The sequence below is a fragment of the Plutella xylostella genome, chromosome 9 (assembly GCF_932276165.1).
Source record: "Plutella xylostella chromosome 9, ilPluXylo3.1, whole genome shotgun sequence".
Lineage (NCBI taxonomy): Eukaryota > Metazoa > Arthropoda > Insecta > Lepidoptera > Plutellidae > Plutella > Plutella xylostella.
In genome coordinates, this window is record NC_063989.1 from 2,437,223 (window position 1) to 2,449,395 (window position 12,173).

Genomic DNA, 12,173 nt, shown 5'->3' on the forward strand with positions numbered 1-12,173 from the left:
GTTAGTGTTAAAATGTCGAGGGTTTTTAACATTGGTTAGGTTATTTAAGTAAGTAATCACACAAGTGCACAATTTTGGTAATATACTTCCCTTTTGCTACATCTTAGGATCAAGTTGAAATTCAGAGTACCTGGTTTATCTGAAAATATAATAACTAACTTACCTATGAGTATTCAGCGGTTGGTGATCAAATCTGTAACAAAAAAAATACTTTAGTTTAAATTATAAATTATAATTAATAAGTACCTGTATTAAAGTCTATCCCCCGTATTCATAAAAAAGTTGTATGACGCTTTAGCTATTGAACTGTTTTGTCTCTCTCTGACAAAGAACAATTTGTTCTTTTTTATGAACAAGGGGGTTAGTCTCGATTCAAATAGGGCTCACGTCTATTTAACAGAAGGAAATAATAAAGCTCTCTTCATGTATATTTACCTACACCTACCCTAGCTTTTTCCTAATAAAACTACTGTTTAACGATAAGCCTAATATACTTAATATTCTCTCGACTGAACACAGAATTATGTAAACAGGCTCATTTCAGAAAGCGTCTGCCTGTTTGTCCAAGACCGCAATAAAATGTTTGAATAAATATAGACATTACTTTTTCTTCTAACGCAGAGTATATTTGGCTCTCGCGAAATTAAAATTTTGTTCTTGGACACTTGTTGCGACATGTACAGTACAGTACAGTTGAACTAACGTAAATGTTAAGAAAACGCTCTGTACTTACCTAGTGACTAATATGTAATAAGTGTCTGTACTCAAGTCGTTCTGATAATAAAAATGTAAAGGGAGTAAATAACACGCATGCAAAAAAAAAACCACAATGATCTCCTGGTCAGACCACACCACAGACAGACCACATCTAGACCCTGTATATTCAATATGTTTTCCACTCGAGAGGGCCACGTACAGGAACTTCTCTGATTAGAAAAGAATAGAATATTACAGAAATAGCTGTGTTTGTATCTACAACTGGCAAACTTTGTAGATACACCAGATGTGACATAGATTCATATAAAACCGGTTAATACCAATTTATTTAGCGAAGTACTCATTTAAAATGCGTTTTAATATTTTCAGGTAATTATTATATGATAAATACCAGGCCATGTAGCACGGGGCGCTAATATGACGTGACAAAAATTCTCCGTCGCCCTCACTCTTGAAGCTGCGCGATGTGAGTGACGGCGGCGGCGATGCAAAACTTTTGTCACGTCTTAAATGCGCCCCGTACTAGCCCTACAGAGTCTGTCTTATTGGTCACCAATAAGTCACATCGTGAATTATCTTCGTTCAAACAAGAAAAACTACGTCCTTAAATGGATACATTTGTCTTTCTCCATATTGAAGAGTTATGAGCATCTACTTCACTTATCCTGCAGCTAATTCTAATTATCCCTCGCTGTAGCGCATATTTTGGCTCAAAAATAACGTAATGGGAACCGAGATGCAATGTAAGAAATGAGAATTTACGTCGACAAATGTGAAACTAGCCCTGTTTCCTGAAAGACTGAATTTCGTGTTTTATTTGAAACGTTTCCTGAAAATACAAGAACGCTTCAGCTGTAATGTAATTTGTGAAAGTAATGTCTGACAACTAGGAACACGTTTTGGTCATGTATTAAGACTCGGATCAAAATTACCTAGATGCTATAATTACTCCTACCTGGTCTGGCCTACCGAGGCTGTCTAAAGTTTAGCTTCAGTTGCTCAACTAATTTAAATCTTACGTTTTCATGAAATTATACAGTGTGATGATCTTTTACCTGATCTGATACCCAGCCCAATGAAAAAGAAAACAGTGAAATATTATATTATATTTTTTAATATTTACTTTAAGGGTGGCTTGTGCCTCCTGAAAATCTTTAAGATTTTCACCAAGCGTTCTGAATATGAAATAGCCCTTCATTACGAAGACAAATTTATAGTAGGTACTTCAATTGGTTTCTGTGCCGTGCCGGTGCGAAATTCAGCGTCAGAAATAATCCAAAAGACCTTTTGTTGAATTCCGGTGTAAAATCTAATAAAACAATTATACAACGTTGCCTGCGAATACGAGTGAAGAACTAAACTAACAAACCTGCTGCTGCTTAACAAGCTTCCTGGTCGGAACAAATTAAAATACATTAGGTGGGTAGATTTTAAATATTGGGTTAAGATAATAGTTTGTATACTTATAGACGCTTCGGCAGGTTATACAGAAGACCGAGGAGTATAATCTACCTTTATGTCTAGCGTTTGTGGACTATGAGAAAGCCTTTGATTCTATTGAGCTCTGGGCGATGCTTCAATCCCTTCAGCGGTGCCATATAGACTATCGCTATATCGAGGTGTTGAGATGTATGTACAATGCTGCCACAATGTCAGTTCGATTACACGAACATAGCACAAAACCGATCCAGTTGCAAAGGGGCGTGAGACAGGGAGATGTTATTTCTCCGAAACTGTTCACCTGTGCACTGGAAGATGTTTTTAAGCTTGTAGAGTGGAAAAGACTGGGCATTAACGTCAATGGCGAATATATCTCTCATCTACGATTTGCTGATGACATAGTTATTATGGCAGAAACGCTGGAGGAGTTGGGCGAAATGCTCACAGACCTCAATGATGCCTCTAAACAAGTTGGGCTGAAAATGAACATGGACAAGACAAAGGTCATGTCGAACGAACATGTTTCATCATCGCCCGTAACTGTAGGAGGTGTCACCATCGAAGTTGTTGATCAGTATCCCTACCTAGGACAAGTGATCCGATTAGGTAAATCCAACTTCGATAAAGAGGTAGCTCGTAGAATCCAACTCGGATGGGCAGCGTTCGGGAAATTACGACACATCTTCACTGAAAACATACCTCAGTGTCTGAAAACAAAAGTTTTCAATCAGTGCGTGTTGCCAGTGATGACTTACGGAGCCGAGACGTGGTGCTTCACCAAAGGGCTTATCCACAAGCTCAGAGTTGCTCAGCGTGCTATGGAAAGGGCTATGTTAGGCGTGTCCCTGCGAGATAGGATTCGTAATGAAGAAATCCGCAGGAGAACTAAAGTTACCGACATAGCCAAAAGGATTAGCACGCTGAAATGGCAATGGGCTGGCCACGTAGCCCGCAGAGCCGACGACCGCTGGAGTAGAAAGGTTCTGGAGTGGAGACCCCGTGTCGGCAAACGTCGTGTCGGTCGCCCCCCAACCCGTTGGTCTGATGATCTGCGGAAGGTAGCGGGAAGCCGCTGGATGCAGATGGCGGGTGACCGTTTGGGGTGGCGATCGTTAGGAGAGGCCTATGTCCAACAGTGGACTACGGAAGGCTGAGAGAGAGAGAGAGAGAGAGATACTTATAGAGGTACAATGAGGGTTAATTCAAATTAAATAAAAATACCGAGACTACAGATACAGATAAAATTATCCTAACATAAATAAAAACCTTTGAATATGTATATTTGATTCTTAGAAACTGGACGACAAATGGAATGATATACAGGATGTCCTTCTATCAATGAGATCCTTTATGTTGGCTCGGACGCTGCATTCAACAATAGTGTCAATATTTCCTCAGTAAACTTACCTATATGTAGCACTAAAAATATAAAAATCATACTACCTATATCCACTTTTAGTTCATTTTCTACCGTTTGTTCTCCTGTTTTTCATATTATTACATAATTATTACCTATTTAGACATAAAAAAATTTTTGTGACATTTTATCTAATATTTAGCTAAAAGCTTATTTAATAATTAGCTAAGTTATGGTTAAAAATTGTGTCACTTATAAATAAATGCAAAAAACAGTTAAATAACATAGTTAAGTAACCGGATTTAGATTTTCTCCAGTTTTATCAGCCTTACTGCTTATCAAAACACAGTGCGAACGGTTAGATATTTATTTCAAACTAAGCCGTAGAATGCACAGTTTCACAAACATCTAAATTAAATAAAGATTAGTCACGTTTGATAGGTTCCGATCCGAGATATCCTCGAAGAGAGGACTCAATTTTGCCATGAATATACACGTAGGCGTAGCATACACGATATAGAAGGTATCTTCAGTAGCCGATACTATAGGGGGTTGCACAGGGAACTAAACTAGTTTAAAAAAAGGTATACTAAGCCAAAAGAGGTTGACTCAGGGGGTAATTGTCAACAACTTTCGTTCTACGAGTTTTGGAAATTCACAGCAGTGAATTGGCAGATTCAGCCAGTGAATTCAACTCCCTTCGGCTTAGTTCCAAAAACTCTTTTACAACACCCTGTAAGTATAAATATTGTTTCTGGTCAACGCGTTTTAGTGACATAGTATCTGTATCAGGATATTTTATTGTAGACAGTAAAATAGTTATGATCAAGCTATTAAAGTTTTAGAGCCTACAAGGTTTTGAAATTTCGTGTAAATTTCAGTATGCTCTACATGTCTAATAGAGTTATTAATTATTACTATTTATTTATTTATTTAATACTTTATTGCACAAATATGAGATATAAGTGTATTAAACTATTCAACATCATCATCACTAAATGTATGTTTATGTAGGTACAGCCATCGCCTTAAAAGGCTTACACACTTTTCTACCTTGTTGTCGATTAGTATAAATTCAGAAACTGACCATTACTTGTTTGTTATGGACAACGACGGACATTTTGTAGGATAAATTGGTGCGATTTTTCTTTCCTCTAATTTCCATACTATTTCTGACCATCTACTGACGCAATATACTACACGAAGATGAGGAAGAAATAAAGTAATATAAAAAATTTAATGTTGATAGCTAAATATGTATATATATTTTTTATCTTCTTCTTCTTTGGGTACCATCTCCTATCGGAGGTCGGCAATCATTTGGCTTATTCTTTCCTTCGAGACTGCTGCTCGGAACAAGGATGTGGTGTCGGTGTTGTACCAGTCTTTCAGATTTTGCACCCAAGATGTTCTTTTTCGACCGGGTCTTCGATCGATAAACTTATACATAAATATTGTGTATAAATATGGATTAAATATCGATATTTGTCAAGCGATGCGTAAACTGAATGTTCCCAGGAGGTTTTGATGGAAAGGTCGAAGGGTTAAAATGAACGACACATCTACAAAGTGTAAGTCAGTTTGACAGTTTTTTATTCCAAGGGTCGGGTCACCATGATATACCAAAGAAAAATATTAACTTTCCTCTCAAAGAAACTTTCTTGATTTTCCTATGAGTTTATACACTTTGTCTTCTTCTAGGATATTGAAACGAATTCAAAACTCACGAAATACTTCAATAATTAGTTCGATGGGCGCATGTAGATAATTTTAAATAAGGAAAAATAATTAAATAAAAATATATCAAAAGTTAAACAAATAAATTATACCAACGCACACAAGTAAAAAACATAGGTATACATAAGTTATTGATATTTTAAGTATTATTTAATAGTGCCTATTTAGTTTTATTTCATTTAGCAATAAGTTGTTTATGTTCTTTAGTGTGTTTAGTGTTTCTTTAATTAAATAATTATTTCCTGTAAATAAAAAATAATCATAAATTACTTTAAATTTCTAGAATACTGCTAACTGCTAGTCTGCCCTTTCATAAGGAGTGCCACCTTCCTTATGATTGTAATCCTGAATAGGGTATAATTTTATGACTTACGATCCTCATAGGCTGGTCTGATTAGCACTCGGAATAATAAAAAAAATCCACAATATTTAGGTAATAGTTTGTATACATAATAACATTGTACAAGACAAGTTTTCTTTTCAAAATGTCAAACAAGGAATAAGTTAGAGAGTGAAGAGAGATCGTGTGTCTCGGTCGTGCACGACGTATGCACTATGCACTTTGCGTGATAGCCACTTCTCTAGACAAGCGTATATTGTGTTGCTTAGGAAACTTTTAAAAAGACAGCAATTACATTTTCTTTCAGCGCTGTTAAAGTAGTTATATTATGTAATAAAACTAGAGTTAGGAGTGTTGGTTATTGCCCTTTTCAAAATTGACGGAAGTAAATAATTAAAATAACAGTTTTCCCGCAGTAGACAAAGGCAGGCACTTTGGCTTAAATACAAAGTAAAAAGTTTAGCTCAAAAAAGTTTAGAAGCCCAGCTTGCTGCACTGGACTACGACTCTATCTCGTCTAGTTAAACGTTTCAAGCATGTGACAAGTCTCGTTCATATTTTTTTTTGTTAAAAAAGGCTTGTTTACACCGTGCGAGCTGCTGCTGGCTCACAGCTTTTACTGAATAATATCTACCCATTAGATATGCATAACCTACATCCTGTACTATAATAATGTCGTGTAGAAACAATGCGCAAAGCACTTCCGGTCATAATTAACACTTGTTGTGCCACTGACATACACCTGCGTTAATTATGAAAAATCCACCCGGTTCCGGTTTAAACCGGATACAACCGGAATATTCGTAATGAGGCTAACGACGCGACGCTACCTTTTGTACACATGAATATATTCTATTCTAATTTGTGTCGCCCACTTCTGTCATTTCTGAAAGAGTTTTAACTTATGTCGGTTTTGTACCTGCATATAGGTATTGTTGATTTGATTATGATTCCGAAAATATGAGAACCTTCACCTAAACTTCTTTTTTTATTTAAAGGAATAGTTCGCTACGTTACATATATTTACAAATTCGGAACATAAAAAAAGTAAGTACTCATATAAAAAGTCAACATAATTGTTATCATAATCATAGGTTCTATATGATACAGATGTTTCTATACGCCTACGTAACGTTGTACTAATGATGAATTAAAATATTTACCACACCTCAACAAGCAACATGCCTCATATCATTTGACATTTCGTAACCAACACAAAGGATTCATTACAATTTACAGCGAACCGTGTCACAGGCTCGTTCAAACCCAAAGTGAAGTTATAATTTTTCACCGCAATGAATAATTAAGACATCGAAGAAACCTACAATGGGAGATTTTCTTTTGACGTTTAAAAGTTCCAAAATCGACCAATAGATGGCATTCGGCCTGTCGTTTTAAATGAGCTGCATTCTTCTGAGGGGATGGAAGATGTCATAAATGGTACAAAGCTGTCTTAAACTAGTTAAGACTTAATATTATGCATAACATAACAGCTAGTTATTGCATATGGTTGAATTCACATGCATTGAGTTTTTGTATTGGCTGAAAGGACTAGAATCAGTGCTGTTGAGTATGAAGTTTTACTAGCGCCATCTATAATCGGTTTTTGGCTATGCTTGAAAATCTCCCATTTTACTAATTGATCCGGCTCAACAGTGAAATAAGTAATTGGTGTTAATTTATCCACCGTTGGATCAACAAAACGTTATCCTCTTGCGGGCAAGAATATTCGATATTCATTATTACGTGGTCGTTATAACGAGGTAAAAGCTTTAATTTTAAGAGCGGAGAGCTCTCCTCACGTTTGGTATTTTAGTTATTTTTTTTTCAGTGCTGCATATTTTTTTATATCTTCGCTTGTTAATTGATTCTTATGTAATTTAGATTTAACATTTACCTACACGTATCTATTTTTTTGTATTTTTGTACTTATAAGTAATGAATACTTATATTACGAAGTGCATATTACTAATTATATTTAACAATCAATAATGAATTTGCAGTTACTATACCTACCTAGTTTCCCGGGGAAAAACATCTGACAGGACCCTTATTACATTCGAATAAGGGTAGTTTTTGTTTGTATCAGATGACTTTCCCCGTGAAACAAGGTACTTATAGTGGACATGCACATTATTGACTTTAATAAACAATAAACACATGAGATGTTAATTGTTTTTTATATCCAATAAAGTTATTCTACTACTGCTACGCTAGAAAACTTTCTTTAGCCCTCTCATTTCAACCTATATGGATTATTAAAGCGCTGCTAATGAGGCGCTCGCTACGGCGTGTGCTTACATCTCGTTTAGCGCTTTAAGCTAAACAATGCTGTTTGGACCTGTGACATTTTATAACACAAAAGACGTTGCCTTACCAGTTAGAAGAAAACATGTGAAATGTAAAAAAAAAACTCATTTAGTATGTCTTCTAAAAAAGTAAAAAAAGACAAATAATGAAGACGTTTTACCTAAAAATAAAACGTATATTAAACATACTTACCTTATTCGAAGTCTAATAATAATTGAGAGAGACATCTCTTTTCCTTTTCGTATTTCCTGCTAAATACCACGTGACTTCCGGCGACTTCCCTTGAATTTGACTTTTTCCACCACCACCGGCAGTTGGCGCCATTTTGTTGGCTCCAAATATATTCGTCATTGCGTCTTGTTGAATGCCACCAGGCAGAATTAAAATTATTAGACTTCGAATAAGGTAAGTATGTTTAATATACGTTTTATTTTTAGGTAAAACGTCTTCATTAAACAACTTGACCGTTATTCGAAGTCTAATAATAATTGAGAGACGTGTTTGATATCGCCTGGTGGTGGTGGACGTCAATGTGACTATATGAATGTTATTTAGGGACACATTAACAATGAGAAGCTTGTGATAGCTTAGCTCAAAATATAAAACCATAATTTGTTAACTTTAGGATAAGTAACAAGAAAACATTTCACATAATGTGTGACATTTATTTATTTTTGGTAAATATATTATGCATAAATAATCAATACAAATTAATGTTAAGTATCTTGATATACTGAACGTAAGTAATAATAATATAACGATTCTTGAACATAAATCATTAAATCATCTATCTTGCATCAAATGAGGTGATTTAAATAAAGTCAGACTGATTGACAGTAGGTAACATAAAAATAAATTATTTTAAATATCTAAATTAGGGTACAACTGCGTTGAATAAATTAGAAACAGTATTATTCACATTATTTACATTCATGATTTGACGACAGTAGAATCTTTTAAATGTATTTTCTGATCTCCAGTTGCCTCGGGTAAGTATTTCCTCTATTGGAGCGTTCTCAAGCCAACTTTTTGAAGCTACTGCAGACCGGAAACTACCTGCTGTGGCCTCTATGCCTGACTCCTTCAAAATATTTTTGACCCATCTAGCAATAATACACCGTGTAGCTGGTTTAGCTTTACCACAAATTGATAAAAATAGGTGACTAGATTCGGCAGCACTTCTTCGTTGCTGTCCAATAATAATGAGCCTTCTCACCCAATGAACTGGACAAAGAGATCTATTATTAGTATTGACTTTTAACTTCCAGCCAGATTGGCGATAATCAACTGTGTCGGTTTTTGAACCAAATACTGGCCATAAAACAATCGAGTCCTGAGAATCAATGCAATGATTAGAATCAACACGTAATAGCGTCAGGTCATGGACGCGTCGACCAGAACATAGCAACAACATTGTGGCCGTACACTTTGAAATTTCATAAAGGTTATCAGTTTTAGGATCTAACGTAGCTAAATGATTAATTACTTTGTCAATGTCCCACACAGGTGGTTTCGGAACATTAGGCTTTGCTAAGGCTATAGATTTTAAAATTCTTTTGACCATAGGATGATCACTAAGTCGGTTTATGGCTTGCGGATCACAAAATGTCGATACTACCGACTTATGAGTTAATATAGTACTGTAGGATAAGCCTTCCTTTTGATGTAAGTCAGCCAAAAATCTGGATAAGTCTGACCCGCTTGGCTTATTCGTAGAAATTTTGTTTTCACGTGCCCAATTGACCCATCGTGTCCATACTGGCTTATACGTCCGTATCGTAGAAGGACGCCAACTTTTCAACAAGAGATCCTTCTGCTCCTTTGTCCACCCGACTAAATGTTCCTGCCACCCCCACATCTCCACACCTCCAGCGTCATTTCTGTCACTTTCTGTGGTGGGAGGCCGGTTGAGACGTCTACTAGAACGTTTCTCAGGTTCATGATGGTCCACGGTGGAGCTGTGGCTCGGTGTTTTAGATCGGGTCTCCAAAATACTTGTTCCCATCTGGGGGCTACAATGAGGTACATCCCTTGACACGTGTTCAGGTGTTGTAACACTTTGGGCATCAAAAATGGCGGGGGGAATACCCACGCCAGCTCGTAGTTCCATTGTTGTGTCATCGCATCGTGAAACTCCGCTAGCGGATCGTGACAGTCCAGGGAACAATATCTGGGAACTACTCGTGTCAGGCGGGAGGCAAACAAGTCGATGACTGGGGTTCCCCATTTGGCGAAAATCTGAGTTGTAGCTTGCGGGAGCAGATGCCACTCTGGCCTCTTGCGAAATCGAGATAGGTGATCTGCCTCTACATTGTAAGCCCCGGGAATGTGGTAAACAGTCAATGTTATCTGATGACTGTCCAATAACATGAATATCTTGTACGTTATTTCCAGTAGACCCTGCGACTTGGTACCGCCTTCGTTTCTCAAGTAGGATACAGCTGTTTTGTTGTCGCATTGTAAATGCAGAGATCCGAAACGAAGGTTCTGACATTGATCTTCTAAAGTTTTTAAAATGGCAAGTAACTCCTTTCGATTGCAATGGAGTCCCTTTTCCTGCGACGACCATGTTCCTGTTACACTCAGATTGTTTATTTGCGCTCCCCACGCTACATCTGAGGCGTCGGTCACAACATAATGAGTGGGATATGGGTGGTGAACCGGAGATGGATCCTTGAGGTGAATTAGCCACCATTGTAGTTCCTGTAGAACAGCCTCGTCCAGCAACATTCTTATATGATCCTGAGACCTTCTTTTCGAGGCGATCAATAATCGCTGTAGCTGTCGGTAGTTTAGCCTGCCGCGTGGGACAGTGAAGCTGGCAAAGTTCATCAGGCCTATCACTCGTTCCAAGTCCTTGATAGTGGCCCTTTTGCTTGTGGATAAGTTTGTTATCATTGCTGATAGCTTGGCACACTTCTGAGCAGGAAGTGACTTTTGGTTGTGCTTGCAGTCCCATGTTATTCCAAGGTATTCTATTGTTTGACATGGCTGTACAACTGATTTGGCGTAGTTTATTTTCCACCCCAAGTACTCCAGTAGATTTACTGCTATTTTTATGTGGTCCTTTAGAACACGAGCATCCTGATTGGCTAGCAAATAATCGTCCAAATATACGACCAGGCGGATGCCGCGCTGGCGAAGGATCTGGGCCATCCAATTGCTCACGGAGGCAAAGGTTTTCGGAGCAGAACTTAGTCCAAAAGGTAGGCAGTTCATTTGTAGAAGTTCCCGTTGATAAATTAGGCGTAGAAACCGACGATGGGCTTCTGATATGGGTATGTGGAAATACGCCTGGGAAATATCGATTTTTGCCATCCAGTCGCTCGGTTGTAGAAAATCGGGAATTTTGTACACATTTATCAATCTGAATGGCGCTGTGTACACATAGCGGTTTAATGCCTTTAGATTGAATATGGGTCTCATACTGCCGTCTCCTTTCGGCACCAGAAACATCGAGGACAGGAAACTTGGGCTCACATTGACCTTGGCCAATACTCCCTCGTGTTTCATTTTTTCTATTATCAGGTCCATTTCGTCGCTGGACTGGATGGGACTTTTGGGATTCGACATGTTCGGCATTTGAAGCGGAGGCTTCGAAATGAAAGGGATACGGTATCCTGAAGTAATTTTTGTAATGTAAGCTGGTGCCCCTAGGTTCACCCATCTGTGATGGTAAAATTGTAGTTGTCCAGCATGAAATTGATGGGTGACGTGACTCGGTGAGTCAGTATCGTCGTTTATTACCTCTCCTCTCCCGGTGGGATGAGGGAGAGTTTCTCCTTGGTCGGCCATGATCTTGTCGGCCGCTGCCAGGTGCTTGTTGCTTACCACCGCGGCCACGAAATGGCTTATTGTTATAATTACCTGAGGTTGACCTGGTGTTCGCGGCTTGTATATTACCTTTGTAGTTTGGTCTCTTTTGCACGTGTACATTGCGTTGCGCAGATGTACTAGGAGTCGGATCGGTCTGCGGTGCAGAAACGCGATCCTTTTCACGAGGCCAGAATACTTTCCGTACTCCTCCGGCTCTCTCCAGAGTTGATGTAAACTTTTCAGTCTCAAAGAGATTATCACAGGAAGGCGGAACCTTACGCAGTGAAGTTTTATGAAGTGGGTCTTTGACGAAAGCTAGAATAGCCTCGCGTCTTTGCTGAATTATTTCAGCTCTGTGGCCGCAAACCATTTGTAATATATCGTTAGATGTTTTTGAAAAATCACCTGTAACGAAAATATCTTCGATCCTTTTATTAACTTCTTCCGAAGTTAGCT

General features: G+C 37.9%; 1 protein-coding gene across 2 annotated transcripts in view; it reads right to left on the bottom strand.

Moving 5' to 3' along the window:
- LOC105384465 (short neuropeptide F) overlaps positions 1-12,173 on the bottom strand; it is a 77,624-nt gene that overhangs the window by 42,897 nt on the left and 22,554 nt on the right. For both annotated transcript variants that reach the window (XM_048623295.1, XM_038106752.2), the window contains exon 2: positions 164-193. The gene's annotated coding sequence lies outside the window, so the exon portion shown is untranslated. The remainder of the gene's footprint in view (positions 1-163; positions 194-12,173) is intronic.